At 46.0% G+C, this 6,000-nt stretch overlaps 1 protein-coding gene across 1 annotated transcript in view; it reads left to right on the top strand.

Moving 5' to 3' along the window:
* The first annotated feature begins 2,061 nt into the window (after positions 1-2,061).
* The window catches only part of LOC126456883 (prolyl 4-hydroxylase subunit alpha-2), a 334,176-nt gene continuing 330,237 nt past the window's right edge, over positions 2,062-6,000 (top strand). Inside the window, exon 1 of the mRNA XM_050092707.1 lies at positions 2,062-2,103. The gene's annotated coding sequence lies outside the window, so the exon portion shown is untranslated. The remainder of the gene's footprint in view (positions 2,104-6,000) is intronic.

The raw sequence follows: 6,000 nt of genomic DNA, 5'->3' as shown, positions 1-6,000 counted from the left end.
TCTAAGTGCAACAGCCATGGAACTCCATCCCACAAACTGACATCCGACACCTGTACAACACAACCATGGACATCTGCATGCTTGTATTCAACATTCTGGCAGTTACATCGGTTATTCCTGTATCATTATTTCACGTTTACCGTGGCTTATCTCGCGTTCACATTAACCTGTGACCTTGCAGTGTTAATCCGTTAAGTATGTTACCTATATAACTGTATTCCTGAACTTTCATTAATCGAAATTGATTATTTTTTGATGTTGCGATCTTTTTCTGTCAGTGTATCTTTCGGGGGCCTTACTCTGGCGTTTGTGTTTTCATAGATGTTGTTTGGCAATTTTACTTGTTTTCCTATGTTGCAATCTGTAAAACTGAGTGCACTGTGGCATCTGTCATTAGGTTTCTGAATCTAACTAGTCAGAAAACTATCTCTGAGCAGTATTACAAATGTTTGAATTAGTTTACAGAGATATTCATAAGGTTTTGTAATTTATATTTTTTGTAGTTTGGTTTACTAACTGCAAACTTGACTGTTAAATTAATTTTGGTGTTGAAATATGCTTTTCCAGCTCTCAAATGATTAAATGTTACATCGTTACGGTTCTGCGCTAAATACACTGCGCAAAACAAAGGACCACTCCAGGCAGGTAACTGGAATCTTAAAAGTGTCAAGAGGTTGCCTGTCTGCAGGCGCGGAGCGCTACTTTGCGGGTTTTCTTTGTAAATGCACATTTTTCAAATTCTCAAAAAATGTGGGCAGCTGCCACTAAGGGTATTGCTGAACTCGGTGGGGATGAGGGGGGGGGGGGGGGGCGTCGAGTCCTAGAGGGGCCCTTTGCCGTTGTATCCATGCATGTGTCAATGTCACACCCCTCCGTGATCACGCCACAGGAGGGCGCGAAACGTAAATAATTTCGTCGAATAATTTTGAACGCTCCCTAGCGGTTCCACTCTGTACACCACAGCAAAACTGCGGGTGCACTGCAATGCAAAGGAGTGCAGTCACATTCAGTGGGGTTGCTGACCTGAGATAGAGAACGGTTGAAGTGTCCAGTAGGTGACAGCAGTATCCAGAATTGTCAAGAACTATGCCCTGTTGTTCATCGCGCTGCGAACTGTCCTTTTCGGCCAAGAGAAGGGATGGTTTGATTGACGCCCATTAAGCCACCACTTAAGACATTTTCGTGTCCATTCTGAGCGGCAGTGTGTCTGAAATGTTTTCCTCGGCCTCCTGTAAGAAAACCGTGTACTTTCGACAATGGGCGTCACAGCTGTGACAATCTTTCCATCAAGTCCACGGTGGCGTTGGGAGAATTGTGCTGAAATTTTATGGCAGTGTGACATAATTAACCAACCCTACACCTCGCATGAGCTTCTAAGCTCTGGCCTTTTTTCGCATGTGTCGCCACCTTGCTGTCTGAGGCGTCATGGAGCCCGTGCGGAACGTCGCAGGGCTTCACCCTAATCCTCCCTTATAGAGGAAGCTTGTAGGGACCTTTGAGCTAAATTTCAAACGTATGCATCACAGTGGGAGACAATTAAGACGTTTCGAGAAAGTCGACCTTTAATTGAGTTGCACAGTGTGTGTAGGCACTTTCACGTTCAAAATTCGATGGTTTAATCTCTTCAGAACCACTTTCGCTACAATATGCACCAGTTTCTCGGTCATTAATGTGCCTGGCGACACACTTTTAAGCATATTTCAAACGCGCGAGAGGCACTGGAGTGGGGTTCGTTCTCCGGCAAATGGCACGGCGGTTGGGGGATGCTCCACTGTGGAAATCTGTGGTGGGTCCTGTGCTGCGGCGCGCTTCTGTGCTCTTTGTCACGTCAGTCTGGTGCCTGAGATGGTGCGACGTCGTCGCAAGTCTGCGAAAAGCGCTGCCTCATGTTGTGTGACAGCCGCTTCCCTGAGCTTGTGGACTGAGCAAACATTTCCCTCTCCCCCACGTTTCTTACGTAAGGACGTGTTAGCAGTCGAGTATTTACTCCTTGGTTGTCACGGTATTTCCAGACTGCATCCGCCCCTCTGCGTTATTAAAAGGTTTACCCTTTGATTGCAGCTGCAGCGGCCGGTGTTCCGAGGACCGACGCAAAGGAGAAAGGTGAGTGAGAGACTGGACGCCTTACACTGTACACATCATACCTCACTGTTTTATCACTTTCTCTCTGATGCATGTATGTCTGTGCAAGCGCTGAAGTATTGCTGAGCTAGTCTGTCGCTGCCTTTAGTGTTCATATACAAAGCAAACATATGGCTTCCACTTTGTACGGACATTAACTGACAGATGGGCATTTCTGGATTACAGCAGAGTTGCTCGATTGAGAATGTCTTTTAAACATTTGCCCGTCGTGTATACTGTCCAGTCACATTAACGTAAACACCTGTCAAAAGCCTATGTAACCACTTTTTGCAGCGCGGACGATTGTGAGACGTGCAGGAAAAGTTACCAACTGTTGGTACCGACGTGGATGTGGAGCCATGCCGACTCAGTGCTGTGGCCAGTGCGCTAGAGTTCTAGGTCGACGATCGTTGAGGCGAACAGCCCGATTGAGGTGTTCCCACAGTCTTGACTGGGTTAAAAGCCGGGGAGTTTAGTGGCCAGGGGAGTGCGATAAAATCATCCTGGTGCTCTTTGAACCACGCATGTACATTGCGAGCTGTGTGACACGTTGCATCGTCCTACTGGTAGATGCCAGGGAGACAAACTGCGTGTAGGTGTGGACATGGCCACCAAAGGTAGATGCATACTTGTTGAGAGCTGGTCACTCAGGATGGGGCAGGATAATGTTACGATTGTGGATGGGGCCGTAATCAATTACTCTCGGTTTCACAACAATATGTCAACATTATTTAAAAACATTAAAATTTTAAAACAATCTCTTTAAAAAAACACAATTGACTGTATGACGGCTGTAGGTCTTATCACCAAAAATTCCACAATTTTAGGGCCAAAGGCCACGAACAATAACCTCAAACTACAAACGGCTGAAGGCCTGAATTAGAGGTCAGGAAAACAATTCCAAATAGCACACATCTCAACAAATAACTCGCTTTTGAAACAAATTTGCTTAAAAAAAAGAACATTGCAACACGACTGAAGGCTGTATTATGAAGGAAGTGAAATTATTGCTCGGCTGAAGGCCACACACAACTTCAAATCACAAACGGCTGAAGGCCTGAAATAGAAGTCAGAAGAACAATTCCAAATAGCACATATTGAGATAAATACTTCTTTTTAAAACAAACTGTAACACAGCTGGAGGCCTTATTATAAAAGAAGTAAAATTATTACTCGGCTGAAAGCCACAAACAATTTCAAATAACAAACAGCTGAAGGCCTGAATTAGAAGTTAGGAAAACAATACCAAATAGCACTTCTAAAATAAATCTCTTGCTTTTAAAACAAGTTGCCTTAATAAAACTTACTGTAACACAGCTGAAGGGCTTATCACCAAAGAAGTGAAATTATTGCTCTGCTGAGGGCCACACCAACAATAATTAGAAAATTACAAATATCCTTAAAACAAACATCACAATCTAAGGAATCAGGACAAGCGGTTCTCAGCAAGTGTTCCAAAGGTCGGCTTGGGAAGATAACAACATAAGGTAAGGTGAGACAGGCAGCCAAGAGTTGTAATCACGTAACAAGATGGCAGCTCAAACTAGCGGCAGCTTAAGTGCTGACCGACTGACTAACCAATCCGCATACCGTCCGATCACAGGTACAACGACGGAATATTTTTAGGCAAGGGCGAAGGGACACACAGCACTATGTCTTCAGAAAACACACAAGGCCGAAGGAAACACTAACACCAAGGTAGACCTCTTCCCCCCCCCCCCCCCCCCAAAAAAAAGAAATGCACAGTACAATACAAGAGGCTGTCGAACCACACACCATGTCGGACAGCATCAACACGACGAGGGGAGGTACACTGCCGGAAAAGTTCACTAATACCGCTGGTCGCACTTCACTAATAAGAATAATACTAAATTCAATTATGAATAACAAATTTAGAAAGACGGCTGCAATATTTCACCGCCTCGAAACAGTTCCCTCATTGCCGCCAGGCTCAGCGGCCCAGGGAGCAACAACCCGCCAACCAAAGGCGAGCTCTCAGAACAGTCGAGGCTGCATTAGCAGTAACTCTTCACTCAAACGTCCAGGGTACGGTGTGCAACGAAGTGGTCGCTCTCGCAGCTACCCCTCCTCCATCCGGCAGTGGCAGCGCGCCGCCAGCGGCCCCCGCCTGCCCTCACGCTGCACGGACCAGCCCGCTGCTGCGCCCCCAACCGACCTCATGTCCGTTCGCAACTCTCCGCCAAACCCAGTACGCAGACAGCACTAAAATAACTGCACATTCAAAAGCACAAGATACGCATGGTTCCGGGAAAACAATTCCACCAACAATTCACAATACTAAAACCAGTCACTGTGAAACAACACGGTCAATTATAAGTCAGCACAAACACAGAGAAGCCAGAAGCGGTCGGAAGACCAAACGCACGTCGTCCGCTGCGACGACCGACCGAACGACCAACCAACGGTCGTCCCCACTCAAGTCAGGCACGGGTAAGATCCCAGCATAAATCAAGTGACCACTTATTGCCATGAGGTCACTTCGACGGGCGGACACACACACACAAGTGAAAGTTGCGCTACTCGAATATCGTTGTCCATACAACTAAAACTCGCTGAATCCGGTCCTTGACGTGGTCGTGCACTCTCGCGGACAGTGCATGTGTGTCGCCAGCGGTCGGGCGGGTACTGGCTGTCTAGACCTCACTGCTGCTCCCTCCCAACTCAACTCGCTCGACGCACGACGACCCGGAAATACTAGAGGCCGCTCCAAAGATGGTACCACCGTACGCGCTATCGATAAGCGCTGCTGCTGCCACTCACGGACAGACAAGGCGAGCAAACGTAGTGGCGCCAGTAAACATACTAAGAAGGGAACCTCCCCATCGCACCCCCCTCAGATTTAGTTATAAGTTGGCACAGTGGATAGGGCTTGAGGAACTGAAAACAGATCAATCGAGAATACAGGAAGAAGTTGTGTGGAACTATGAAAAAATAAGCAAAATATACAAACTGAGTAGTCCATGTGCAATATAAGCAACACTAAGAAAAGTGTGAGCTCACGAGCGCCATGGTCCCGTCGTTAGCGTGAGCAACTGCGGAATGAGAGATTCTTGGTTCAAGTCTTCCCTCGAGTGAAAAGTTTACTTTCTTTATTTTCGCGAACTTATGATCTGTCCGTTCGTTCATTGATGTCCCTGTTCACTGTAATAAGTTTAGTGTCTGTGTTTTGCGACCGCACCGCAAAACCGTGCGATTAGTAGACGAAAGGACGTGCCTCTCCAATGGGAACCGAAAACATTCGATCACAAGGTCATAGATCAACCGATTCCTCCATTGGAAAACACGTCTGATATATTCTATACGACACTGGTGACGGCATGCGCTTCACATGACAGGAATATGTTGTCGACCCACCTAACTTGTACACTTGGCGAATGGGTAAAAAGATTCTTCTACCCTGCCCAATTTAGATTTTCTTGTGGATGTGATAATCACTCCCAAAAAAGTGATGAAAGCATAAGACTTTGTCACATAAACTGCAACAAATGAATGCAACAGTTTCACAGTCGCACAGTTTTCCCTGTGCTCTGTCAAAACATATGTTTTTAACGTTTTCAAATTTTTCCATGTGTAGAGCGTCAAATGCTGCATATGTCTAAGCAAATCTGAACATGTCCTGGAATTTTGGAGAGCGCAGTTCATTGTGTGTGAGTGCATGAACTTTGATAATTGTCTGAAAATAAAAAAGTAAACTTTTTACTCGAGGGAAGACTTGAACCAACGACCTTTCGTTCCGCAGCTGCTCACACTAACTAGGGACCACGGCGCTCCTTAGCTCAAGTTATCCTTGATGTTGCCTATCTTGCGCATGGACTACTCAGTTTGTATATTTTGCTTATCTTTTCATAGTTACACAAA

Source organism: Schistocerca serialis, chromosome 2 (genome assembly GCF_023864345.2).
Source record: "Schistocerca serialis cubense isolate TAMUIC-IGC-003099 chromosome 2, iqSchSeri2.2, whole genome shotgun sequence".
Lineage (NCBI taxonomy): Eukaryota > Metazoa > Arthropoda > Insecta > Orthoptera > Acrididae > Schistocerca > Schistocerca serialis.
This window is presented reverse-complemented; position numbering and strand designations above follow the sequence as displayed.